This window comes from Bos mutus, chromosome 29 (genome assembly GCF_027580195.1).
Source record: "Bos mutus isolate GX-2022 chromosome 29, NWIPB_WYAK_1.1, whole genome shotgun sequence".
Lineage (NCBI taxonomy): Eukaryota > Metazoa > Chordata > Mammalia > Artiodactyla > Bovidae > Bos > Bos mutus.
The window spans coordinates 8,101,822-8,129,718 of NC_091645.1; the positions used below are offsets into that span (position 1 = coordinate 8,101,822).

Sequence of the window (27,897 nt, forward strand, 5' to 3'; positions counted from 1 at the left end):
GAAGAGATGAAGTTTTAATAGAATCAGCAATAAGAATACCACAGAAAGCCAACTCTTGTTTCTCGTACATTTTTTGGTGTCGTTTAGACAAGGTGATCTGTCACAAGGTGTGACTGTAACCATGAAGCCGTGGACAACACAGGACGTTCAGTGATGAAAACACGGTTTCCAGAATGAAAATTCTTGGGAGGCTAAGGCATCTTACAGGTCATGCAAAATCATGAAAGATCTTTGGTTTTACACAATGGGTGTCCCAAGTCTTTGATCTTGTGTAACTTACTCTATGAAGTATAACTTTAATTCACTTCCTCTTCAAAAGAGTGAATTTTTATAAAGGGGGCCTAACACTGTAAACATTTCATAATACTGTAACTTCAAAGAAGGAAGGCTGTAAACACATTTGCATCCATTTAGCCGATGGTTTGGAGATCTGAGGGACTCTTCCGTCCCTATTTTCCATGGGGGAAGCATTTATTCCTTTGACTTAGCCTCTGAAGTATAGTTCCCATCAGCTCTCCCAGAGACCAAGTGCTTCATTAACATCTTTGATCAAATAACCATTCCTGAGGAGCTTTTATTTGGTTTTTGTGTTGTAATTCTATGTCTGCCTTGAACTGGTTTGTTTACTGTTGCCTTCTTATTTTCCTTACTGAGTGAGTGAGAAGACTTTTCTCCTGCTTTCTTCTTTTCTACTTGGTGTCAGGACATGGTATTCTGTCTATTAGAATTGCATGAGGGTTATTGAGAATTATATGTAATTTAACTATATGTTATACATTCATTGATACCTGAATACATTCATACACACATGCTGCTGCTGCTGCTGCTAAGTTGCTTCAGTCGTGTCCGACTCTGTGCGACCCCATAGACGGCAGCCTACCAGGCTCCCCCGTCCCTGGGATTCTCCAGGCAAGAACACTGGAGTGGGTTGCCATTTCCTTCTCCAATGCATGAAAGTGAAAAGTGAAAGTGAAGTCGCTCAGTCGTGCCCAACTCTTAGCAACCCCATGGACTGCAGCCTACCAGGCTCCTCCATCCGTGAGATTTTCCAGGCAAGAGTACTGGAATGAGTTGCCATTGCCTTCTCTGTCATACACACATACATTTATGTAATTTAAATATATATTACACATTCAAAGCAGAAGTGGAAATGGAAGCAGGAACAGATTTTCTCTCCTTGGGCTCCAAAATCACTATGGATGGTGACTTTAGCCAAGAAATTAGAATATCCTTGCTTCTTGGAAATAAGTCTTATCACAAAACTAGACAGGGTATTAAAAGGCAAAGACATCATTTTGCCTACAATGGTCCGTATAGTCAAAGCTTTGGTTTTTCCAGTAGTCATATATGGTTCTGAGAGTTGGACCATAAAGAAAGCTGAGTGCCAAAGAGTTGATGCTTTTGAACTATGGTGTTGGAGAAGACTCTTGAGATTCCCTTGGACAGCAAGGAGATCCTATGGGAAATCAACCCTGAATATTCATTGGAAGGACTGATGCTGAAGCTGAAGCTCCAATGCTTTGGCCACCTGATGCGAAGAGCTGACTCATTGGAAAAGACCCTGATGCTGGGAAAGATTGAAGGCAGAAGGAGGGGAGGGAAGCAGAGGATGAGATGTTTGGATGACATCACTGATTCAATGAACATGAACCTGAGTGAACTCTGGGAGATAGTGAAGGACAGGGAAGCCTGGTGTGCTGTAGTCCCTGGGACTACAAAGAGTTGGACACAACTTAGTGACTGAACAATAACATACATTCATACTGTTAGGATATACTGACATTCCGTTCAGTTCAGTTCAGTTCAGTTGCTCAGTCATGTCCGACTCTTTGCGACCCCATGAATCGCAGCACGCCAGGCCTCCCTGTCCATCACCAACTCCCGGAGTTCACTCAAACTCAGGTCCATCAAGTCAGTGATGCCATCCAGCCATCTCATCCTCTGTCGTCCCCTTCTCCTCCTGCCCCCAATCCCTCCCAGCATCAGGGTCTTTTCCAATGAGTCAACTCTTCACATGAGGTGGCCAAAGTACTTCATTTACCCCCATTGAAAAGAGAGCAGATGTGTGCTTAATTGTGCTTAATTGGATTCCCAATTGTTGAATGTGATGATGTTAGCCTCTAAGGAGTCAGGAACACTTTCTCCCTATGTCTTTCCATTAGAACTAAGTGTTCAAGTCTGGGGGCACTTATCCTTGAAATGAGATCCTAAGGATGAACTGAGAGGGAGGAATGGGTCCTGAAATATCAATAGTGGGAACTCCAAACCAAGAATGAGAGAGAAAAACCTCATGGGAAGGTGGGCCAGTAGTAGAGACCAAGAAGACTTGGATTGTGTACTGCGTTGGAAAGCATGATTGCAGGTGTAACACGCCAGATAGGAAAAGAGGTGAAGAGACGAAAGAGTGAGGATCAAGGTCTACAGTAGATGGGGTGAGATAGTCCAAGATCCAAATGAGGGACTGCTGGGTACCTACCATTTTCTTGGGTCTTGACACCTCTGCAAAGGTGAGGCAACTGCTTAAAAAAGCCAAACTGGACTTGATGGCTGCCACCTGCCCATCAGTGCAGGAAGCCTGAGGTCCCCGAAGTGTCATTTGCTGCTGCTGCTGCTAAGTCGCTCAGTTGTGTCCGACTCTTTGCGACCCCATGGACTGTAGCCTACCAGGCTCCTCTGTCCATGGGATTTCCCAGGCAAGAGTACTTGAGTGGGGTGCCACTGCCTTCTCCGAAAGTGTCATTTGAACATATATTAAATGTAGTGTCACATGTTAAAGCTGTCGGCCCAAACACTGGGATCACAGCCAGTGAGTATGAGAGGTGAGACCTCCCCATCCATGGCAGTCACTCTGTACATCTGCAGCTTGAAGAACGTCAGGGACCCCGGGGTTCAAGGAGAGCAGACTCAGAAGCCTTCTAGCTTGGAAAACCCCAGACTCTTACTTTACAAACTGTGGTGGCCTTTAGTGTCAGAAGCTAATATGCTCTGTGGATCTCCAGCAAGCCCGATATATCACCTCCATGGCAGGATCCAGCATACCAAGAGATGACCCCACAGAAGTCTGGCCCGAGCACCAAAGACTGTCATGCAGTCTTGATTTTGTTGTCTCTTCTTCCTGTGTCAAGGACCTCTCAAATGGTTCTCGTTTAACTGTACCCACTTCTTACTGGTGGGGGAACAGTAGAAGTTGGAGTAGAAACCTGTGGGTGGCTAAGGTTTGACCTGAGGCCAAAGGTAGGTTCTGGCCTCGTGTCCATTGTCTCTGATAGTAGATGTTCAGGTCATGTGCCCAGAGGTGGGTTCTGATTCCTACCAACTCATCCAGTTCTGTCCCCGCTCCATCTAACCACACCCAGCCTCGAGTCACCCACCAATGTCAAGCATAATTGAAGGACTGTGTCCCAGTCATCTGCCCATCTTGGAGACTTTCAATCACATGACTCTTAGAGGAAAAGTTTACGCTTATAGCTCAGTTTGAAAGAATATACAGACTTCTTTTACCTTGAAGTTTTCTGCTTTAATGCAGAGCTTCATTTTTATTCCTTTCAGCACCTCAATTTGTGAAAAAGAGAAATTTCTGGCTATCAGTGAGGTCAGAGTAACTGAGTTTATGAATTTTTTTTTCCTTTGAGAAAAAATTAGCTTTGAATCCAGACCCAATAGAAAGCTTATATCCAGGATTCTAGGACAAGAATCACTGCACAGGGGTGTCCTCTGAGCTCTTTTTATGGAAGTCATCATTTCTGTTCTGGGTACCGGTGTTTAGATGTATACTTTTGTGGCAGCAGGAGCTGGTTATGGCAACATGTGGGGGAGATGTTTATCTTAGGATAAATATCTGGGTGGGAGGTTTGTGTTTCAGAACACTGAGAGCTAATTGTAAATGAAACCATTTTGCTGTGATTTAATCACTTCTTACTCATTCTCTTGTAGGATCTTGTGGAAGGCAGACTAGCTACATTAGGGAGTCACAGCTCATGCTTTTCCACTGAGTAAATCTGCTAGAGGAAAAGGCCTTATTACTTACTTCCCTACCTCCTTTTTAGTCCTTTTTAGACTCAGGCAAGAATAGAAATCTTAATATTAAAAAATAACAGCAAGAACAACAAACTTTTGCAGGAAATCATTGACTCTTGAGACACGAGACCTCAGCCTGATATAGCAAAGAGAACAGTGGCCAGGAAGAGAGGAGACCAGGGGCATTATAGGCCCTCCTCTCAGCTGGGTGATGTGGGGAAGTAATCCCATTCATCTCTAATCCCTATCCTGGGAGATGGGAGTTGATCACTTCCAAGTTTCCTTCCAGGCTAACATTCCCTAGAGATATGAACCTGTGCTTCCCAGGTGGCTCTAGTGGTAAGAAGCACTTGCCAATGCAAAAGACACAGGAGATGTGGGTTTGATTCCTTGGTTGGGAAGATCTCCTGAAATAGGAAATGGCAACCCACTCCAGTGTTCTTGCCTGGAAAATACCATGGACAGAGGAGCCTGGCTGGTCACAAAGAGTCAGCCATGACTGAGCACTAAGCACCCAGAGATATGAACAGGACCCTAAGGGAGTGACTTCCTTGGGGACTTTTCAGCCAGCTATGGAGGTACAAGGGAGAAACAGCTTCCTTGGTGGCTCAGACAGTAAAGAAGCTGCCTGCAATACAGGAGACCCAGGTTCAATCTCTGGGTTGGGAAGATCCGCTGGAAGAGGAAATGGCAACCCACTCCAGTATTCTTGCCCGGAGAATCCCATGGACAGTGGAGCCTCGTGGGGTACAGTCCATGGGGTCGCAAAGATTTGGACAGGACTGAACAACTAACACTTTCACTGTGGGGGTCCAGCTGTTCACATTTTCATATGCAGATAAGCAGGGGGCACAGTCGGAGGAGCTCAGGCTTTGGGGTGGAATTTGAGAGATGTGGGTTTGTATTTTACCCCTGACACTTGCTAGCTGTGTGATCTTGGGAAGGCTACATGATCTTCCTTTCACAAAGTCTGTGGGGAAGTAATCCCATTCGTCTCTGATTGGGAGAATTAAGGAGGACAATTCCAACCTCCAGAGGTCATTTTAAGGATTGAAAGTGATGGAACACATTTGAAGTGCTTGCTTAACCCAGCTGCTGACACACAGTAGGCCCCCAGTGAAGGCTAGTGAGCTTCCTGCCCTTTTACTAGCATTGATATCACATCCATAAGCGTTCCAGAAGCTTGAAAGACTGTGTCCTCCGCCTTCACCCTACGCTTCTCAGGAGCTTCCATCTTCTTCCCAGTAAGAGCTTTTATTTTAACGAAGGCACATTAACTACTATTTATTTCCTTCTGTGCATGCAGTGGGTTTTGATTTTTTTTTTCATTTGTTTATAAAATCAATAGTCAATGCCTGTTTCCCTTCCCTTGGGGGCTGTAATTGCGTGTTAATTTAAAGGTCTGATCGCGGAACCCAGCACAGCCTTGGTGACCTTGGTCCCAGCCGCCCTGACTGTGCTGTGTGTGGGTCCAGGCGCGCAGCGCTCCCTGTACTTAACATCATTTGGGAGGAAGTTTCCAGAACCACAGCCTCACAGGCCACGTTTAATCACCTCAAACTCTGGGTCTGAGGTTAGTCTGGAAATGAAAAGCTATTTGGGTTGACCACAGCCGAGAAGTAACAGAATGGGGGCTTATATAAGGGAACCCAGCAGAGCCCCATCAGGGGCACTTCAGTGGGAGCCAGAGGCCAGGTGCAGTTGTTGCCAGGGTGTTTCAGTCCAGGTTGAACCAGCTGAATGTGTGTGTAGCTGTGTGTGTGTGTGCAAAGTTCACAACCTTGTCTTTCTCATTTGGACATCTCTGTAGCCTCCTTATTTATTGCCTTCTTTCCAGTTTCTCCTACCCCCTCAGTTCAACTTTCTATTTCAGCCTCCACTAGATAAATTTTTAAAATCAGGGACACTCTGATTCTTTGTTTTAAACTTTTTTTTTTAATAATTTGAATACTTATTTCTTATTGGCTGTGCTGGGTGTTCATTGCTTCACGGGCTTTCTCTAGTGGTGATATGGGGGCTTCTCATTGCAGAGCACAGGCTCTAGGGCACTTGGGCTCAATAGTTACAGCTCCCAGGCTCAGTAGGTGCTGCACGGGGGCTTAGTAGCTCTGAGACATGTAGAATCTTCTTGGACCAGGGATCGAACCCATGTTTCCTGCACTGGCAGGCAGGTTCCGCCACCAGGGAGGCTCTCTGCTTCTTAAAATGCTTTCTGTGGCTTCCTTCCACCTATACTACGAAATTCAGGCTCCTTAATGCAGTGTCCAAGGCCCCTGTCAAGCAGACTCAGCCTGGCAGCCTCGTCTCTCCTTGCCCGTGGACCTGAGTGCCTGTACCAGACCTGTTAAGAGTTCTCTAGTGACACCGGGTGTCTCTCATCCCAGATCTTTGTGCCTGCTGGTCCCCTGCTCCTCTTAACTCTGACAGTGCCAGTACCACTCTCTCTGGACATCCTTCCTGACAGCTCCAGACCAAATACAGTTTTTTCCCACTGTATCCCCGTGTTTATTCCACTGCCATGGCTCTTATCACACCCCTGATGAGTTGTTTTTGGCTTTTATTTTTATCTTACCCCCTCTAATAGGATCCCCTACAGATAGTAACTCTTTTACCAGTTTTTATAGCTCAGGAGCCTGGCTTAGGACTTCACACACATAGCAGGTACTTTCTAATATTTGTTGCTTGAATGAGTTCATGCCCTAAATGTGCATGCATAGATTATGGTTGTGGCTGAGACCCAGCCATCGTTAGTCTTAAAACCCCTTAAAAATTCTGGATACAGACAGACACCATCAGTGTTTGCTTTGGACTCCGTTTTATACTTCTTTTAGTCCTTAAGGAGATATAAGAACAGTGATAGGCAAACAACAAATCCTAGACACATGGATCTTTAATTTCTCATTTACTATGTAAATGCACTCCTGTGGCCTCGTGGCATCAGAAAGTCTATTAGGATCCCACCCCACCGCTTACCAGCTGCTGTGTAAATACCAGCAAAGCTCTTAATGTAAAAACAGAAAATAACATTTTAGGGACACCTTCACATATATTGCTCACTTGGTTCCCTGCATTGCCCTTGGAGGTAGTTGTTAATCAACTCACTTTTTTTTTATGGTTTCTTTTTTTTAGTTAATTTATTTTAATTGGAGGCTATTACTTTACAATAATCAACTCACTTTTTTAGGATGAAGAAATGGAGACTCAGAGCAGTTAAGAAATCCGCTCGAGATCCCACTCACAGCACCCAGAAACTCCAAAGTACACATGCATTTCTGGTTTTCAAACCTGTGCATGTTCTGCTTGACAGCTTTATCTCTTCAATTCTGTTTACGCAGAATTGGAAGAGGAAGGAAGGAGGCTGTGCAAGTTGTCCCAAGTCTCCTGGTATAGGGAGTATAGATGCTCTGGTCTTTCATCTGGTTGATGCCTCTCCTGAACCAGGGCTAGCTGCAGTGGTCAGACAATGCCCAGCCACTGCTGTCCAGTCCAGGCCATGTCCTTTATCCCTCTTTATGAGGGTTTACTCTGTGCCAGACAGCATCCTAAGAGCCCTTTGTGATCATTATTTCAGTTTATGCTTCATAAAAATTCCTTAGGTAAATCTCTTAAGGTAAATACCATAATTAGCCCCAACTGAGGCACACAGGATATAATAGGCATCCTGTAAAGTCTTACACACAATTAAACTCATCAAGTCTTGGGCCACACCTCTTTCACCCTGCACCCCAGCTCTCTGACTGCCATGCAGAACTGCTTCCTGTTTCTTCCACCCGCAGAAGCTTCAGACTTATGCAAGGACCCAGGTTTCCTCTCTGTGACCCTGGTGGGCTGGTAAGTGGCCTCTGCCCCCTCTGCCTGACACTATCTGAACTTTAGCCTGGAGCCTTCCCAGGACGTGGGGATTAGGTTGAACAAAGCAGCCCCAGAAGAACCAGGGAAGGAAATAATCAAGTCAAGATACCAGAGTTCCAATCATGGCTCCATCATTCAACCAGCTTGTGCCAATCCCTCCATCTCCGAGTCAGTTTCCTTATCTGTAAAATGAGGTAGCAACCTCACTGAGCTGCTTTAGGAAATGACACGGGTTCTCTGTAATCAGTAAAGCCTTGTCTTAGTGACTTGGGCTGCCAGAACGGTGTACCATAGACTGGGTGACTTAAACAACAGACATTTATTTCTTACAGTTCTGGAGGCTGGAGTCCAAGATCAGTGTGCTCATATGATAGAATTCTGATGAGAGCCCTCTCCCTGGCTGCCTTCTCACTGTGGGCCCCAGCGGCCTTTCCTGGCTGTGTGTCCCTGTGGAGAGAGAAAACTCTGGTGTCTCTTCCTCCCAGCACGAGAGCCCTGTCCTCGAAACCTCGTCTTCACCTAATTACCTCCCTAAGGTTCCATCTCCGAAGACCGTCACACTGGAGACTGGAGCTTCATTCAACATAGGAATTTAGAGGCGACACAGACATTCAGCCCTTTAACAGCCCTCCATTTGCAATATTCCTCATCATGATGTTAATGAGGAAGAAGAAGATTGTAGGACTGGCCACTAAGACCTCCTGGCTTGGGGGACATATTCAGGTTCCCTGCAAAGCTCTCATGCCTCAAGTCCATGTGCTGGTCGCTCAGTCGTGTCTGATTCTTTGCAACCCCATGGACTGTAGCCCACCAGGCTGCTCTGTCCATGGGATTTTCCAGGAATAATACTGGAGTGAGTTGCCATTTACCTCTCCAAGTCCATGGTCAGTTCCTAATTTTCTAACAGTGCCTGGTGACATGCAGAATACAGCAAAGATAGAATGTCACCTTTCAAGAAATGCCAGAGGAGAATTCTGTCTAAATCAACTTTTATTGTTCCTTATCATCAATTGCAGTTTCAATGCGTCCTAAGGGAGCAGGCCACGGATAGTGTTTAAAGGAACCTGTCTAAAGGTTTCCCAGAAAGATGACAATGGACAAACCAGCCATTATCTATGCCCCTCTTTTTTCCAGAACAAATCAAAGCAAAATGAAAACCCAGAACCATGTTCTGCCCATGAATGGGATCCTCTGTCTTGCTTGAGGTTCACACACAGTAGACAGTGCCTCGGATGTGGGACTAAAATGCTACTAGTCACCTTTTGTTGTCTGGATAATTTTCTTTTGGAGGCATGACCATTGATTTCAAACCCAAAGCCCTGGCTTTTTTGAGAGACAGGTGAGCACAGGACCTGATTGTTGGTTGAGAAAGCTAGGGAGTCTGCACTCCCAGAGGACATACTGCCAACTAACTAACATGATCAGGAGGCAGGTGAGGAGCCTTGCAGCTGCCCAGGCCACTGGGGGTCAAGAGCAGGGAGAAACCAGCACCAGCGTGGGTGCAAGTGACTCACATGTAGAGGCACGTGCCCCTGGCTGTCCCCATGTTACTGAGTCCAGGCTCACTCTGCTCGCTGCTTAACAGGCCAATGACTCAACAACGAGGTGTTGAGGCAAGGAATACAGCCATTCGGAAAGCCAGCTGACCAAGAAGATGGCAGACTAATGTCTCAAAATGACCATCTTCTGGGGTCTAAGATGCCAGGTTCTTTTAAAAATCTGAGATGGAGGGATGTGAGGAAGCAAAGTAAAAGGGCCATTAATCTTGCAAATATCTCCTACAGTGGCAGGCCTCAGGCAGGAGAATGTGTTAATTTCTTCTTTCCTGCCCGCCTTCTTTCCTGCCTGTTCAGGACAGGGTCCTGAACAAAGGCACTTTAGTTTAACAGACTGGCCGAGAGGCAGGATTCTCTGAAGCAGGCCATTACCTATGATTATAACAAAAACAACAAAAAGCAAGTTAAGGAAACAGTTCCAACATGGAGTCAGAATTGGCTTTTTCCTGCAACACCCCTACTCCTGGGTTCATTTGGGGGATTTACATCAGGGCCTCCACTTCTAACTGACAGGTAGAGACTTCCCTGACCTTCTCTCTGGTCTTCCATCTCTCTCCTCCCTCTTTTTCTCCTCCTTCTTGCCTTCTCCTTCCCTTTCTTTTGTTCAGGATGGCTGTGTGCTGGAATGGAAGGAGAAGGGTATATTTTGGCTGGGGTTTGGGGACTAAATTAGTGGAACATGGAGGATAAGTGAAAGAAGGAAATTTTGGTTCCTTTTCGTTCTTCCCATCTGGACTCCAAAGGCAATGGGATGGCAGAGTGGGCGGCTCCCATCTCGGCTTTGCCACTGCAGGTGGGCAGTCGTGTAGCTGCTCTGGGTCACAGCTCTCCATCTAGATAGCAGCATTGTGATAACCTGGTGTGATAGCCAGTGTGCATATGGCTCAAAAGTGCTCTTTATTTACTTATTGCACTTATATTAATTATAACATCAAGAGTCATAGCACTTTCTGTGTGCCAAGTACTGATCAAAACCTTTTATGTATACTGACTCATGTATCTCATCCTAATTTTTGGAGGTAGGTACTATTACTATCCCCATTTTACAGGATTTGAAACTGAGGCACAGAATTAAGTACCTTCCTCAAGATCACACAGCTAGTGGATGGGGGAGCTGGGGTTCAAATTGCAGCTCTCTTGCTTCAGGGCCTGGGCTCTTAACCACTCTTTTATAAACATTGGCCACAATCTTTTTATTATTTTTTTTTGGCAAGGCCGAGTGGCATGCAGTATCTTAGTTCTCTAGCCAGGCATGGAACCCACATCTCCTGCAGTGCGAGTGTGGAGTCCTAACCACCCGGCCACCAGGGAAGTCCATTAGCCACAGTCTTACAAGGAGGAAGATGCTCGGGTCCTGATAGAGTGGACAGCGTCCCACTCCTGTCCTCACTGTGCCCTGGCTTCCCCTTGTGTAGTGGCCTCAGCCCTCTGTACTGGGAGCCCCCCAGCCTCCCATCTTGTCTGCCCCTGCTGGGATCTGCTCCATCTCCAAGATTCTAGACTGTGTCAAATGAAAATCTGCCTCTTTACTGCCTGTTCTGCCAGACACTCAGGGTAGGCACCTCTGGTCTGTTGATTTCTTCCATCTCAACCCAGCAACCGTCCGCACGCTGCCACACGTGTTAATACAAATGTTTCTTGTCCTGAAGTCCTATTGAGTCTCTCTTTCCAGTGTGTCCATCACTGTCGGGTTCCCAGTGGCTCTTTCCCTGTCTGAGTCTCATTGTGTGTTGGCGTCTGTGACAGCGCTGTCCTGGCTGCTCACTTCCGGCAGCCACACCCCCTGCACCAAGCCAGCTTCTGAAGGCTTTACTCTGTCCTGCGCTGTCCTGTTTGGGAAGATTCAGTCACCCATGGCCTGATAAATAAAGCCTAGCCTCCTCAACCTGTCGTCTAAGGTCTCCTGTGATCAGACCTCTCCAGCATGGCTCCTTCCGATACTTCTCTTCATCTGTGCTGTGACCCAGGAAAGCACAAGTCCCTACTCTTCCTGAGAGTGTCTTGACTTCCCATCTCTCTGCCTTTGCTCAAGCAGTCCCACTTCCTGAAAGGACCTCTCTGGACCAGCCTCCATCTTCACCTGTGTCTGGGAAACCCTAAGGCCCTTGGCTGATGCTTCTTGAGAAACTTTTCACGATGCATCTGACGGACATGTCTTCTTCCTCTGGGCCCCTCTGACACTCTGTTGCCCTCTGGCCTGGGGAACAGCATGTGCTTATTTTCCAAAAAACCTAGATTGGTGTCCTAGATACCAGCGCAGTTCAGTTCAGTTCAATTCAGTCACTCAGTCATGTCCAAATCTTTGTGACCCCATGGACTGCAGCACACCAGGCCTCCCTGTCCATCGCCAACTCCCGGAGTTTACTTAAACTCATGTCCGTTGAGTCAGTGATGCCATCCAACCATCTCATCTTCTGTTGTCCCCTTTTCCTCCTGCCCCCAATCCCTCCCAGCATCAGTCTTTTCCAATGAGTCACCTCTTTGCATCAGGTGGGCAAAGTATTGGAGTTTCAGCTTCAACATCAGTCCTTCCAATGAATACCCAGGAGTGATCTCCTTTAGGATGGACTGGTTGGATCTCCTTGCAGTCCAAGGGACTCTCAAGAGTCTTCTCCAACACCACAGTTCAAAAGCATCAATTCTTTGGCACTCAGCTTTTTTTACAGTCCAACTCTCACATCCATATATGACTACTGGAAAAACCATAGCTTTGACTAGATGGACCTTTGTTGGCAAAGTAATGTCTCTGCTTTTTAATATGCTGTCAGTTTGGTCATAGCTTTTCTTCCAAGGATTGGAGAAGGAAATGGCAACCCACTCCAGTGTTCTTGCCTGGAGAATCCCAGGGACAGCGGAGCCTGGTGGGCTGCCATTTATGGGGTTGCATAGAGTTGGACACGACTGAAGCGATGGAGCAAGTGTCTTTTAATTTAATGGCTGCAGTCACCATCTGCAGTGATTTTGGAGCCCCCCAAAAATAAAGATACCAGCACAAATACTGAAAATAAGTTCAAATGAACTTTTTGGCCAACCCGACACCGTCCTCTCCCTCACGTCCACCTTTCCCAAAGCAGTGTGGTCTCAGCATCCTGTCTGGTCCCCTTTTATTTCTCTTATTACATTTCTCCTTCATGTTCTTGTTTTCTAGTTATTTTAATGTAGACAATGTAACATGGCATTTAACATTAAGAGCTTTAGAACCAACATCATGTGAGCGTGTACTCAGTTGCATCCACATCTTTGCAACCCCATGGGCTATAGCCCACCAGGGTTCTCTGTCCATGGGATTCTCCAGGCAGGAATATTGGGGTGGCTGCCGTTTCGTCCTCTAGTGGATCTTCCTGACTCAGTGCTTGAACCCGCATCTCTAACGTCCCTTGCATTGGCAGGCAGATCCTTTGCCACTGCATTACCTGAACCACCATCACGTGGGTTCAAATCCTGGCTTTGTCTCCCCTGATTTTGTGAGTTTGAGAAGACTGCCTAAGCATATTGTACTCAGTTTCCTAATCAATAAAATAGGGTTGATTACCCCTCTGTGGTTGTTACCAGAACAAAATGCATTAGTACCGTGAAGCTCTCGAAACATCGCCTGATACACAGTAAGTGACTGACTGTCAGTTTGTCCTGGGTCACATCTGTCCTGTGTGTCAGGACAACAAGACAGCAACAAGCTGACAGGACCGCGTGGGCGCCTCATACTTTGCAGAGACGGCTTCCAGTGGCCAAAGGATACGAAACCAGACCCTGCGCCAGGCCACACGGTGCTCAGTGGCGACTCGGTGGTCGTTGCTGGAATGCGTAGCTGGGGCCCACAGCGTTCTTCTGTGGGAACCCTCGGCACCCTGCCTCTGCGTCCTGGGCCCAGGCTTGTGTGGGGAGGAGAGTGACTAAGTGCTGCTGCTTGGCTGTGGTGACTGACTCATGAACGAGGGGGCTGAACGATGGGGACTCGGGAAGTGCACGCCTCCTTGTGGGTTTCCTGTCAGTACCACCCTGCTGCAGGGCCTGGGGCTTCCAAGAAAGAGCAATGCCCAGGGGGCTTCCTGTGACTCTGCAGCACCTGGGCTGACCTGAAGAAACCGCCTCTCCCACTGTCACTCACACCTCCTGTGCTGGGCCAAGGCAGTTCTGTGCCTTGAGCTCCTCTCTATTCACCCACTGCTGTCTCCATGGGGCAGCTGGTCGTCACAGGGAATCGACGCTGGAAGGAACCTCAAAGACGGCATGGAGGAGCTTCTCCTGTTGTAGATGGACTGATGTCGCAGGAGAAGCAGGAGAGTCCGCAGTCCAGACAGGACTGAAATCCTAAGCTCTGATCCCCAAGTCCGTGTTCAGGAAACCTCGTTAAAGTGAGAGGATGAATCTGCTTGGCTGTGGTTGGAGGTGTGGGTGGAATCAGGTTCGGGTGAGCGAGTCGCAGGTACACAGCTTAGCAGAGCCCGCTTGCCAGGCCCCAGCCAGCGTCCGCTTCCCATCCCAGCTCTCTGTTCCTCCTCTCCCCGGCGAGCTGGGAGGTCGGCATGCAGCCCTCCTGGGAAAGACACTGCGCAGGCTGCTCAGGGCATGCTCCACGTGTCGCCCAAACACATCCCTGCTGGAGGACCACGCCCCCTCCCTCCACACCAGGACCTTGGCCTCAGGCAGGCCCCTGTGGGGCCGTGAACGAACTGCTGAGCCTCCTGGAGCCTCTGTTTCTCCTTTTGTCATCTTCTGCACTAAATTAAAGCAAATCATGAGAGCCGGCCCTCAGAACAGCATCTGGCGTGCAGTAAGACATCTAATGTGGAGAGCTCTTATTTATTATTGTCTGTTATCTTTAAGATCTTCCCTCAGATTATTTTTATTATGTCCAGAGGCCTCAGAATCACCCAGGGAGCTTTGTAGAGGATACAGCCTAATTTAGTAGGTCTGGGATGGGGTGGGGATCTTTTTTAAAAAATTTACCAAGGGGGTTCTGATGTACACTAAGGAACACAGTCCCCTCAGTTCCCAGTTCTCCTGTCTTGAGCGTGGCTCTGGTTCTTTAACAATTTTTCATTCCCTACAAATTAAAGCCAATTTTTTTTATGTGGGCTGGCCTTCATTTTGGAAAATTCTGACTCAGTCTCTAATTTGTCTGCTGCTGCCGCTGCTAAGTTGCTTCAGTCGTGTCCGACTCTGTGCGACCCCATAGACGGCAGCCGACCAGGCCCTGCCGTCCCTGGGATTCTCCAGGCAAGAACCCTGGAGTGGGTTGCCATTTCCTCCTCCAATGCATGAAAGTGAAAAGTGAAAGTGAAGTCGCTCAGTCGTGTCCGACTCTTAGCGACCTCATGGACTGCAGCCCACCAGGCTCCTCCGTCCATGGGATTTTCCAGGCAAGAGTACTGGAGTGAGGTGCCATTGCCTAATTTGTCTAGCCTTCTCTAATGAGCTACATCCCACCAAGACATTGACAGGCAAAGAAGGGTTCTCTGAAGAGGCAGCAAGCGCTGGGATTGGAAACACTGGGCTTCAGCACTGGGCATCCCTGTGTTCACACCCAAAGTCTGTCTTTCACGGGCTATGTGGCCTTGGGCAGGGCTTCCCAGGTGGCTCAGTGGTAAGGAAACTGCCTGCTGGTGCAGGAGATGCAGGAGACACGGTTTCAATCCCTGAGTCAGGAAGATCCCCTAGAGGGGGAGATGGCAACCCACTCCAGTGTTCTTGCCTGGGAAATCCCATGGACAGAGGAGCCTGGAGGGCTACAGTCCATGGGGTCGCAGAGTCAGATATGACTGGGCGTACACGTAACCTTCATGACATGCACGTAACCTTCAGCAAGTTCCTTTAGCCCCCCAAGCCAAGCCCCAGGACCAGCATTTCTGAGCTGCTTGTTAAGTGTTCAGGGCTGCTCAGCGCCTAAAATTCAGTATGTAGCGTCTCTTCCCCGAAGCAGCTCTTTGGGCCTCCTGTTTCCCAGTGCCTCAGTGACCTGGGCTCATCCTTGGCTCGGTCACTCTGCCCTCTCCAGCACGTTGTCCATTCTCTGTTGTGACAGAGGCACCCACCAGCGCCTTCCACAGCCTGCAGTCTGTCACCACCACCCCCTTCCAGATTCTGGGTGGCCCCCTATCAGTCCCCCTCGGGGGCTCCTGGTCAACCGTCACTTCCTTTCAAATCTCCTTCTTTGCCTGCAAACTTGAGCTGGCTGGGCACCAGCCTGGGCCTGAAAACTTCTTTGAAAATCCTGACTCAGGTCTCCAACAGATTACTCAACCCTCATTAACATGATTATTCACGAAACAACAACAGTTTCTGGGGAGAAATGCTGGAGGTCGATATTCAGAGAAGATGCCAATAAGTGTGTTTTCTCCAGGCCAGAGGCCTGATTTGATGAACTCTGTTATATCCTGTTGATTTGTCTTGGCCTCTGGACTTGTTTGAGGTAAACACCCCAGGAGGTTTGGTTCTTTACCTAAAATTGTAGTGTTGCTTTGGGGCTTGGAAGCTTATGTGTAAAGCACCAAGTCACTTTGTAATTTCTGTGGAAAAGAAAAGGCCAAAAGCACATTCCTGGTGCCAGTTTTGCAGAAACCCAGAGATGGCGCTATTCACGGCTTTATGGGAGACAGGGGAGAGTGGGGACAGACCCAGTCAGGTGTCCAGCTCAGGCCCCTGGGGTGGGAGGCCCGGGTCTGCAAAGCCTGGCTTCATTTGTCAAACACTTCAAACAGATGTCCTGTGTCAGGGCCTCGTGACAGACAGCTCTGCTTCTGCTGCTTGTTCTTGTTCCTTTATTCGTAGCAGAGGTGAATCTGTGCAGCTCACGCCTTTTGTTCATTTGCTAGTGGCATAGCCTTGAACTCTCTTTGTCAAAAAGAATTCTTTGGGGAAACCCTGAGCAGAAAACAGATCAAAGCAATGGAAGGTTCATCAGGGGATTTGGGGCTTTCTTGCAAACCGTTGTTTGTGGACCCGGTGAAGTTCCGTGGGTGCTGCAGCTCTGAGACAGGCGTCTGTCCGTGTGGGAGTTGTTCAGACCTCTGGATGCCTTGTACTGTCTCATTGTCATGCTGCAGGTTTAGCAGAGTTAAACCGCAAGGGTTCCAGTTTAGATTGTCATTCACATCCAGCCTCAATCACAATTCCTCACCCATCAAAACTGGCTAGGGGGGCGCCTGGCAACGGTGGGTGGGTGGCAAGCCCAGCCAGCAGGGTAATTTCTCTCTGTTTTTCAAATTTATCTATTTATGGCTCTGCTGGATCTTTGTTGCTGCATGGGCTTCCTCTAGTTGTGGCAAGCAGGGGCTGCTCTCTAGTTGCAGTGTTCAGGCTTCTCGTTGCTGTAGCTCCTCTTGCTGTGGAGATTGGGCTCTAGGTGCTCGGGCTTAAGTAGTTGTAGCTCCCAAACTCTAGTCCACAGGCTCAATGGTTGTGGCAAACAGGCTTAGTTGCTCCAACTAACGTGAGATCTTCCTGGACCAGGGATCGAACCTGCCTCTCCTGCGTTGGCAGGCCCTGCCCTTGGGACAGCAGACATTTAAGCAACTCCAGTCTCACCTTCAAAGATACCAGTTCTGTCTTTCCTAAACAGTGATTCTCAATTTTGGTCTCTGCGTGTTCAGTTGCTCAGTCGTGTCCCACTGACTCTTTGTGACCCCATGGACTGTAGCCCGCCAGGCTCCTCTGTCTATGGGATTTCCCAGGCAAGATTACTGGTGTGGTTGCCACTCTTTACCACTGAGCCACCAGGGAAGCCCCAGCAGGGTAGTTTATGTAAAAATGATTGCTCTGCTCAAAACTTCAGACGCCCCTGCCCTGTGCCCAATGGGCCACATTTGACCTCTGGACGTGGTATTGGAAACTAGAGCACAGCAGATGCCCAGGACAGTAAGAAATGACTTTAGGATTGGAGGATGGTATAGACCAGCTAGGATTTTTTCCATCGGAGAGGAAAACAAAAGCTTTAAGTGATTTTTATCTTTCTACAGTGCGTAAAGCTCCAGTTGATGAAGGAAGTTGCAACCAGACTAAGTATACCAGTTAAGCTAAGTGTACCAGTCCCAGCAGGCAACGGGAAATTGGGTGTCCTTTATCCATGGGGCTGGAGGTGGGGGGAGGGGAGGAGTCTTGTCTAAAGCTTGACATTTGGCCCACCTTCTTTTTTAAGCTTTCGAGAAGCTCCCCCAAGTTTCTGAAAACTATTTTCTAGAGTGAAAAGCTTCTTTAAGAAAACAAATAAATGAGTACAAGCCCTGCATCTTTCTCTCAAAGTGTGTTCTGAAGCCCCGTAGACAAAGCCTTGCCTCTGGGAACAGTCCAGCTGCTCTGGATGTTATGATAAAGGAATACAAGTTCAGGGACATGAACTCACCATGCGAGACGTTCTCATGACCCCGGTGAGAAAGATAGCAGGGCTCCAGTTTCCAGGCTTGGATTTTCTTTCCCCCAAAGACAGATCGTCCGTCAGGCCCATTGAATTCTCTGAATCACCAGTTAGCTCTTTCAGGAGCAAGGGGTGTGTGTGAGGCTCACCGGTTTCTCTCTGCAGAGACTGCTTAATTGGATGTGTTAATGCAGGGCTTGAAGGAGGAAAAGTGGACTGGCTGCGCGCTTGGGCTAATCAGATGACGACCAGTCACCTCCTTTGTTTGATGGTTTTCATCCCATACTTGCCATCGAGAAATACTAGATCTAGAAGTTTCTCTGTATGTGAAATGTCTCCTCTATCATCATAGAGAATTTTCTGTGAGACTGTGAAACTGAGGCTCAGAAACCCATAATTGAGTCAAGGGATACACAGTGGGTTGGAACACAGGTCTGTGTAAATCCAAAGTCTGTATTTCCATCTCCTGTTTTGGTTACCTAACTCATTACCTAAAATGGAGTTGGGATCCTAGGCAGACGACCAGAACAGAAATGTTTTTAAAAGTTCCGGGTAGGACTGATCTGTGGATCAAGGAATAAGCTCTGTTCTCAAACAGTATAAAAGCAGGGACAGACCCACTGTAGGGCACTAGTTTTCAACTTTGGCTATGCTTTGTAATTATTTGGAGAATAACTATAATTATTATAAATAAACTAATAACTATATTCCATTTATTTATATTATATCTATACTATATATAAAGGCAGTGGCACCCCACTCCAGTACTCTTGCCTGGAAAATCCCATGGACGGATAAGCCCGGTAGGCTGCAGTCCATGGGGTCGCTAAGAGTTGGACACAACTGAGCGACTTCACTTTCTCTTTTCACTTTCATGCATTGGAGGAGGAAATGGCAACCCACTCCAGTGTTCTTGCCTGGAGAATCCCAGGGACGGGGGAGCCTGATGGGTTGCCATCTCAGGGGTCGCACAGAGTCAGACATGACTGAAGTGACTTAGCAGCATATTATATTTATAATATATTATAAATAAATAATTATTATTTTTAAACATACTAATGACCATCTACAGAGAATTATGAAAAAAATTGTCTAGAGTATGGCCTTGGCATCAAAGTTTTTTAAACTATCCCAGGTGATTCCCAGGTCACTCAGTGGTAAAGAATCTGCCTGCTGATGCAGGAGACGTGGGTTCGATCCCTGGGTCCGGAAGCGCCCCTGGAAATGGCAATCCACCCCAGTAATCTTGCCTGGGAAATTCCATGAACAGACGAGCCTGGCGGGCTACAGTCCATGGAGTCTCAAAGAGTCGGACACAACTGAGCAACTGAGCAAGCAGAGACCAAAACTGAGAACCAGCGCTTAGGAAAGACAGAGCTGATATCTTAGAAGGTGAGGCTGGAGCTGCTTAAATGTCTGCTGCACCAAGGGCAGGACCCAGGAGGCATTCTAGTGACCCCGGCAGTACTGGAAAGAGAGGTGGACGAGGGGGCAGGCAATAGAGCTCAGCCAAGACCGGAAACCAAACCATCCTGCTAACCACCCACAGCAATCATGGTGGGAGCCAAGGGGTTGACTCTTGTGTACCGGCTGGTAATTACTTTGTGTACTTAAATCTGAACTCTCGAAATGGATTGTAAGCTCTCTTGAGTTTCAGATACTAGTACCCAGAAGAGGTCTACCATCTTCCTCATTAGATGCCCTGTCTCTGGAGGGCAGGGCCTATAGTTATGCTCCTTGACCGTCTCCCAAGCTGCAGATCACAGCACGTTGTGCCTGGGACACACAGAGGATGCTGGGGGAACTTTCACTGGAGGTGTGGCCATCCTTGGAAAGGGTAATATTTTCACATAAATTCATTGTGGAATAGGGGACGCACTTGTGCAGAACTTCACTGAAGCCACCCTTTCCTGGCAAGTCCGTCAACTTCTTGCCACAAGGTTGTGGCCTCCTGTGCTTTCCCTTTGGGGCAGGTAGGCAGGCTTCTGCTGCTGGTGAGACTGGCCTTGGCAGAAAAGCATGAAGTGGAGTCACTGAGTCCTGAGGGCTGTGATTTTGAGGTTGATACTAGAGCCTTCGGGGTGGCGGGAGGGGGTGGGCAGATTTCACAAGTCAGCAGAAAGGCTGCCAAGTCTATGCTTGCCAAATGGCTGTGTCCGTGGTTCTCAGAACTGGGCAATTTCACTGTGTCTGATTGAAAAATCATATCTGTGGTCTCGGGCTAGACGAGAATAAAGAAATAATATACCTAATATTTGTATGCATGTGGGCAGAAAAACTTTGACAGTTTGAAAAGTCATCCTTCCAAAGTTGAAAGTCACAAAGGGCAAGCCGGTTTGCTGACAATTTGGTCAGAAATCCAGCAATAGGCCTTGTAGCCATGATACCAAAAGTGGGTAGAAGTCAGAAACTGAAATTCGTTGAGCATCTGTTTGATTTGTACAGGTTGTTTGGTAAAGAGTAGATCATTTCATACTTGGCACACTCTAAGTTACCCAAGAAGATATTTTCAAAATACTAATATGAGATTGTAACCCATCTACTTAAAGCCCTTCAGTGGCTTTCCAGATCTATTTAGAATGGAAAACTGAAACTTGGTGTGGCCCACAAGGCCTTACATAGGCTGGCCCCACATTGCCTGTGTCTGCCTGTTCCAACCCAGCAGTTCTCTTGTGAGCCCTGTGCCCACCCTCTGTGGACTTCCCAGATGGTGCTAATGATAAAGAACCTGTCTGCCAGTGCAGGAGACATAATGAGACGCGGGTTCAATCCCTGGGTCAGGAAGATCCCCTGGAGGAGGGCATGGCAATGCACTCCAGTATTCTTGCCTGGAGAACCCCCATGGACAGAGGAGCCTAGTGGGTTACAGTCCATGGGATCGCAAAGAGTCGGACACGAGTGAATGACTCAGCATGTATGCATGCCCTCCCTCTGCTGGGCACTTACACCCGTGCTCCCCTCTCCTGGAACCCCTTCTCCCACCCCCCAGACCTTAGCCTCCAATCAACCTTTACCCTTTACTGTTTCCTTCAGATCCCAAGGAAAGTATAGCAGTCAGTGCCCAGGCAGGAGACTGAAACCATACCATTTATTTGAACCAGTGGGCTATAACACAGTATTTTATAAATTAAGTACCATGTTATAAAGTAGATAACAGAAGAGAGGTTGGAAGCTACAGCCCGTGTGCCAAATCCAGCTCAGGATCTGTTTTTGTGTGACCAGTTAGCTAAGAATAGTTTCTACAGTTGTTAATGGTTGTTATTTTTCTAAAAAGTGGGACTTCCCTGCTGGTCCAGTATTTGAGAATCTGCCTCCCAATGTAGGGGACATGGGCTTAATCCCTGGTCAGCAAACTAAGATCTCACATGCCACCAAAAATAATAAATAAATAATTAAAAAAAAAAAAAAGGCATGTAGCCGACAAAGTCTGACATATTTGCTACCCTGACTTTACAGAAGAAATTTGACTATCTGTGCTCTTTGGCATCATGGAGGTAACAACTGTGAGCTAACCCACTCTGGGACTGCAGAGACACAAGTTGCAATTAAGAAAACTTAGATGCTTAAAGAAGGGACCCAAGGCCTGCAACCCAGGCCTCTGAGAAGGGAGCACCTGCGGCTGGTGTGCTGTCTCTGAGGTGGGGTGTGATGAAGCTGGTTCCATGAGTAGTAGGAAAACCGCGCATCCTCCCTTGCTGCTGCCGTGGGAAGGAGTGACTGCTGTGCAAGTCAAGAGGCCTTGACTTTACACCAGCTTCCCTGGTGGCTCAGACGGTAAAGAATCCGCCTGCAATGCGGGAGACCTGGGTTCGACCCCTGGGTCGGGAAGATCCCCTGGCAAACAGAATGGCAACCCACTCCAGTATGCTGGCCTGGAAAATTCCATGGACAGAGGAGCCTAGTGGGTTGCAGTCCATGGGGGTCACAAAGAGTCAGACATGGTGAGCGACTAACATTTTCGCTTTTCACTTGGCCTTGCCAGGCGCCACCCACGGATATGGGAAGCCCAGGGACATCAGAAGGAAAGCAGCAGGTTCTGTCTCTCCCTGCTCCAGGCTTTCCATCCCCCTCCATCATGCCCTCTTGGAAAAGCCCAACAAAAAACCAGTTTGCAAAGCAAAAAATGTCGTTTGCAGAGCCCTGGCCCCCCAGATCACAACGCACACTGTAGAGGAGTAGGTTTGAGGGTCATAATTTAATAAACGGGACAGGAAGTCTTTGCTGAATTCTGCCATGTGCTCAGGGCCTTCCATCGTATCCTCACTGTGCCTGTGCCTTTCCTCCATAGCACTTCCTGCGGTTAATGATAATAAGAGCAAACCCTTAGATAGACTTACCACGTGCCAGCGTAGTTCTAAGATTTAATCACAATTTTAAGATTTAATCCTCAGAACAACCTTGTGTAGATAGATACTGATATTTTCCCCACTTTACAGATAATGAAACTGAGGCATAGAGAAGTTGAAATAACTTTCTCAAGGCGCCACTCAGCTAGTAGGTAAAAGAACAAGACTTTGAACTGCAGCAGTTTTGTTCCAGGATCTTGGCTCTAAACCACACAGCCCTTCCCCTTGGTTTCAGTTTTCTGTTCGTAAATCTCGATTCAATATGCACCTTCCCAATTAGACTGCCTTCGTGAGAGCGGGCACTGGGTCTCTTCCTCCCCTATGCCTGCCACAAGGTCTGGCACGCAGGAGGCTTTCAGTGAAAATTTCCTGAATGGATGAATAAATGGATGAGGAACTGGAGTCACAGAAAAGTTAAGCCAACAGGTAACTGTCAGAGCTGGGTTTCAAACCCGGGTCTGTGTGACTCTGGAATCCATATTCTTCCTAGACATGAGCTGGCAGTTGCGTGCTTGCCAGCCAGTGATACACGATGATGGCCCCAAGGCACTGTAAATTCACCGCTGTTCTCTGTGTTTTAGACAAATTACAGTGTTCCTTGTGGTCTTCGGGTTACCCAGAATGTGTGAAATATATGTGTGTAATTCCCCACGCCCTGATTGGGCTGCAGGAGAGAAATCACTGTGCTCTGTAAATACAGTCCCCAAACCCAGGGAGGGGAGTTTTCTAGTAAAGCTTTTTCAGACACATACCGTGTTAACCAAATGTAGTCGTGTCCAGTAAGGCATTTAGCAACGTGGGTAGGGGATTCTTGTACTTTTTATTCCGCATAAAATTCCTGCTCTAGGATTTGGATTTTTTTTTTTTAAGAAGAGGATACTTCATACACATGCTCTTCTTTTTTACAAAGAGCATAAAGAAAATGTTGTATTTAAAATATTGAAAAATAACAATGGTTCTTTGAATAAATCTGAACAAAATCAAATGATGTTCATGAGTTCAGGACAACATTCGTGCCCCTCAGCATGTCATCCTTTTTTTTTTTTTTTTCCTGCACTGCTGCTTGCAGGGTCTTAGATCCCCAACCAGGGATTAATCTGCACCCTCAGCAGTGAAAGCACAGAGTGCTAACCACTGGACCACCAGGAGATTGCTTTTGCTGGGGGCTGGGGCACGTCATCTTCTAAACCTCTCTACCCCACATTGCTCACCCACTTGCAGGGCTCCACAGGCTGCATTTCCTCTTTTCTGTATACTTTTGCAATACTGTCCACTCAGAGTAAAGCCAACATCCCCACGACAGTATGTGAGGCATTACATGGTGTATCCTCAGAACAGCCCGGGTGGCCTTTCTCTATTCCTCCATCTGGGGCCAGCATAGAAGCTCAGAAGAATCAGAGGGAAATAGCAGAGCAAGGCAGAAGGGCAGTAGATTTCCCAAACATTCATTCATTCAGTTTACCTTTTAACCAACCAATAAGATGTAATCACTCAACATAGTCAGCTGAGCTTTCTATGTGGTCTATTTTAACCAATGAAGTCAATCTTCGTTTCCTGTGCCGATTGTCTCAAGTGTTCCCATGAACAGTAGCAGCTCCAGAAACTCTGCATTAAGAGTGGTCCAGGGCAGTAATCTGGTTAGATGGGGCACTGGGAGAAGGGATATAGGGAGTGGTCCCAGAGCTATTTGTCTGGTAAGCATATTATTTTTATTTGAGTTTATGTTTATTGGGTTGCAGGCATCTGTCTGAGAATCTACAGATTTCATAGCCACCGCTAGTGAAAGGAAATCCTAGACCTCTGCTCGTTAAAACAAGCAGAGATGGGCTTCCCTGGTGGTCCAGTGGTTAAGACTCTGCACTTCCACTGCAGGGGGTGTGGGTTCCATCCGTGGTTCAGGGAACTGAGATCCAACATGCTGTGTGGTACGGCAACACACACACACACATACACATACACGAAGGCAAGCAGAAACACAAACTTGATCTAAATTAAGAAAAATAGAGAATCGAAAGTTATGTAAGTATTGGCCAGACAGAGCCAGTCAGTGGAATTCAGGCAGGCCCAAGGGAATACTGGGAACGGAGGCTGGTAGGTCCTCAGAAATCCGCTGGCTTCTCTGTTCTCTTATTGCTAATAAGCCAACTTCTTCTGCTTCACACTTTTTCATTGTGGGAAACATGACTGCCCCACAGCTCCCAAGTTTATATTAAACTTCCAGCCTCAAAGACATAAAGCCATCTCTTAGTCTTAATACTAAGTTGTCAGAGAAAGAATTGATCGGTCCAGCTTGAGTCAGGTGGCCACCCTGGTCCGGGCAGTGACTGGAGAGAAGGATCACTGTGCATCAGGGCTGCTGGGGGTGGTGAACATGCGTGTGTTGGTGATGGGGGGTGATTTTGATCTGGACAGGCACTCCAAAGATGTTACTGTATTTTTAAAGGGCATTTATAACCCCTGGGGAAAACATATGTCCATGACACGTCTGGGCACACAGAACAGTTGATCACTGCTTGCTGAAAGGGCCTGCAGAGGTACCTGTGAAATGATCTATCGATTGAGCTGTGGATTAAGCTGTTATTTATGTAACAGTGCCTTAGTTATTTGACTCCTGACTGTCTGGTAGCCTCAAATAGTGTGACATGAATAATAGTAAGAATGGTGAAAACTTACACGACACATTAACAGACCAGGCCCTGTTTGAAGCATGTTGTTTTGTGTTGCTGTCGTTAAGTCATTGTGTCTGACTCTTTTGACCCCGTTACTTTTTGTTAATTCATTTAAATTAATCCTCATAACAATGCCATGAAGTAGATACTAATATTATTTCCATTTTATAGATCTGGCCGCTGAGGCACAGAGAGGTGAAGTCATTTGCCCAGAGTGACAGTACCAGTGAGGGGTGGAGTCAGGACTTGAACCCCAACAGTCTACTTCAGAGTCTGTGCTCCCGGGGGCTCGGTGGGAGTTACATCTCCTGCATCGGCAGGCAGGTTCTTAACCACTAGCACCACCCGGAAAGCCCCGGGCTGCAAGCGGCTTTGTGCACCACTATCATCCTGTGGCAACCTGGATATGGCAAGTGTCTTCCTTTAATCTATTGACTGTGGCAGGAAAGTTTGTAATACATTTTTAAATGACTTCCATTGATAGAAGGATCTCGAATGAGAACCCAAACTGCTAAGCTTTAATTCTGGCTCTGTCCAGACTAGCCTTGTGACCATTGGCAGACAATTTCTTGGTAGCCTCAGATTTCTCCTTTGTCAAAGTTGTAGGTTAGACTGGGTCAATGAAAGGTATCTGGAATATGTCTTTCCGCACATGTCCTTTCTATGTCCTGCAGTCTTCCACATCCTTCCTTGGCCTTGGCAGACACTGTTAATCAATCATAACACTGCTGGCTGAACTCAGATGAGACTTCTCAGTATTTATCACAGAGCTCCCAGCACCCACTTAGCATTGATTGAGGTTGGCTTCCAGTTAAAACTTGTTATCTCTAGATTAGATGATTCACAGAGCTCCTGTAAATTCTTAAAATCCATAGCTCTCTTAAAAGAAAGTAGTAATTCCTTTTTTTTTTTTTTTTTGCTTTAAAGGTTTCATTTTCATCTGTATAAAAAAAAAACTCATTCAACAAATATTTTAATATTTTGATTTTTTAAGTCTCATGCAGACCTTCCCTCTCCCAGTTATTCCAATCTAGATTGTAATTATGATTTGAATGTTGCTTGTTCTGAAACCCTCTAAAGTTTTGTTAATAAATTATGCTAAGAAGTTGGACTGACTTGACCTTAAGCTTAGTTTTAGGTCAAGTTGAACTTGAATACATCACTGTTTGCAAACACAAGTTTAAAGTTTGGGAATTTGCTTTTTCAAAAACAATGAATAAGTGAGGAAAAAAAGCCCTGAATTTAAAGTACTTCAGGGGAAAAAAAAAGTAAAAACTTTGAGAAGTGATAAAACCATGCCTGGCCTGTTGATTACCCGAGAGAAATTCTCAGACCAATTGTAAATAATTAGAAGTTGTGCGTTTTTGTTTAAGAATTCTGAGAATCTTGCTTACAGATTAGCCAAGACTAAGGGAAAAAAAAGTTTAAAAATACGAAGCAGTTGACCTTTATTGTTCTTAAGTCCCATGAGTTCTGTGCCAATAAAAACACTGTTTTTCTTTCCATTGGTTCTGGGTTGAAATGGTTGAAAATGGTGATTTCGCTCCTTTTATTAACCTCAAAGAACATATTTCAAGTAGGCAAACAATCTTCCCAAAGCAATTATGGAGAAATTTGGAGTTGGCACAGATAGGTGGTTTTTGATATTCTGTACCGGGCTCGAAAACAGAAGCATTTTGGTTCTGTACACTTCTCCGCAAGGTCCGAAAGAGTTCTCTTCCCTGTGCCATGGATCCAAATGCAGACCTTACTTCCGAGGAGGCCTAGTCAAGAGCTTGAACTTTGTAGCATTATTTAACCAATCACAAGGCCTGAGAACCCTCATGCTCTGATGGGAAAATGTACTCAGACAAGTGACCCTCGGGCAGATGGATCCCATTATGTAAAACCTCAGGAAATTGGACTAAGACCCTGGAGAGCAGAGATTGGCTGAATTAGCAAAATGACTGAATTATAAAATATCTGATCAGGAGAAAGATGTATTACACTAAGGTATGCAGGTAGCTGAAACTTAACTCCTCAAAGGGCATTACCTGGTGGAGGTGCCTCTAAGGCGACCCCTTCTTGTGTAATCAACAGCATTAATGTGCAGACGCATCACGTGATCAGTTTCCTTAAGTGATTGTTCAGTTCTGTGTAATCGACATTCTTCCTGCATCTGGAAGAGGAGTGCATTTCTAATCCAAAGCCGTGACTTCAGACACTGAATTCCCTTGCATAAAGCCTGACCATACTAGAAAAGAGAGGACCTGTATTCTAACATATTATAAAAGAGAAGACCCCCCTAAAGGGAAGCAGTGTGACAAGCTCTTCCAGGGATCCCTGATACCTCCAAACGATGCTTAAATTCCTTGACCTTGGGGTTTCCCTGGTAGCTCAGTGGTAAAGAATCGCCTGCCAATGCAGGAGTCAGGGGTTCTATTCCTGGTCTGGGAAGATCCCACATGCCACAGAGCAACTAAGCCTGAGCCACAACTGCTGAGCCTGTGCTCTAGCGCCCAGGAACCGCAGCTGCTGAAGCCTGCACGCACTAGATCCCGTCGTCTGCCAGAAAAGGCAGTGCAGTGAGAAGCCCGAACACCGCAGCTCGAGAGTAGCCCCTGCTTACCGTAAGTGGAGAAAAGTCCACCCAGCAATGAAGACCCAACACAGTCAAAAACACGTGTGTGTGTGCTTAGTCACTCAGTCATGTCTGACTCTTGCAACCCCATAGACTGTACCTGCCAGGCTCCTCTGTCCGTGGGATTCTCCAGGCAAGAATACTGGAGTGTGTTGCCATTTCCTCCTCCAGGCGATCTTCCCGACCCAGAAATCGAACCCAGGTCTCCTGCATTGCAGGCAGACTCTCTACCGACTGAGCTACAAGGGAAAATACATAAATAAATAAAATTATTTTTTAAAAAATCTCCCTGATCTTGAGCTGGTTCATCTGACAAATGGAGCCACGACCTCTGCCTCGTCTGCCTCACCAGGAAAACCCAGTGGCCTACGAGGCCCTGCTTGCGTCCCCTCCCAAACCAGCCTCTGCCCCTGCCTTCTGCTGGTCTGTGCCTCTGCGGTCGCACTGGTCCCCTTGCTCTTCTCCCCTCTGGCTTTATGGGCTTTGC

General features: G+C 47.0%; 1 protein-coding gene across 4 annotated transcripts in view; it reads left to right on the top strand.

Moving 5' to 3' along the window:
- ME3 (malic enzyme 3) overlaps positions 1-27,897 on the top strand; it is a 219,955-nt gene that overhangs the window by 21,213 nt on the left and 170,845 nt on the right. The gene's annotated exons all lie outside the window — the stretch shown is intronic.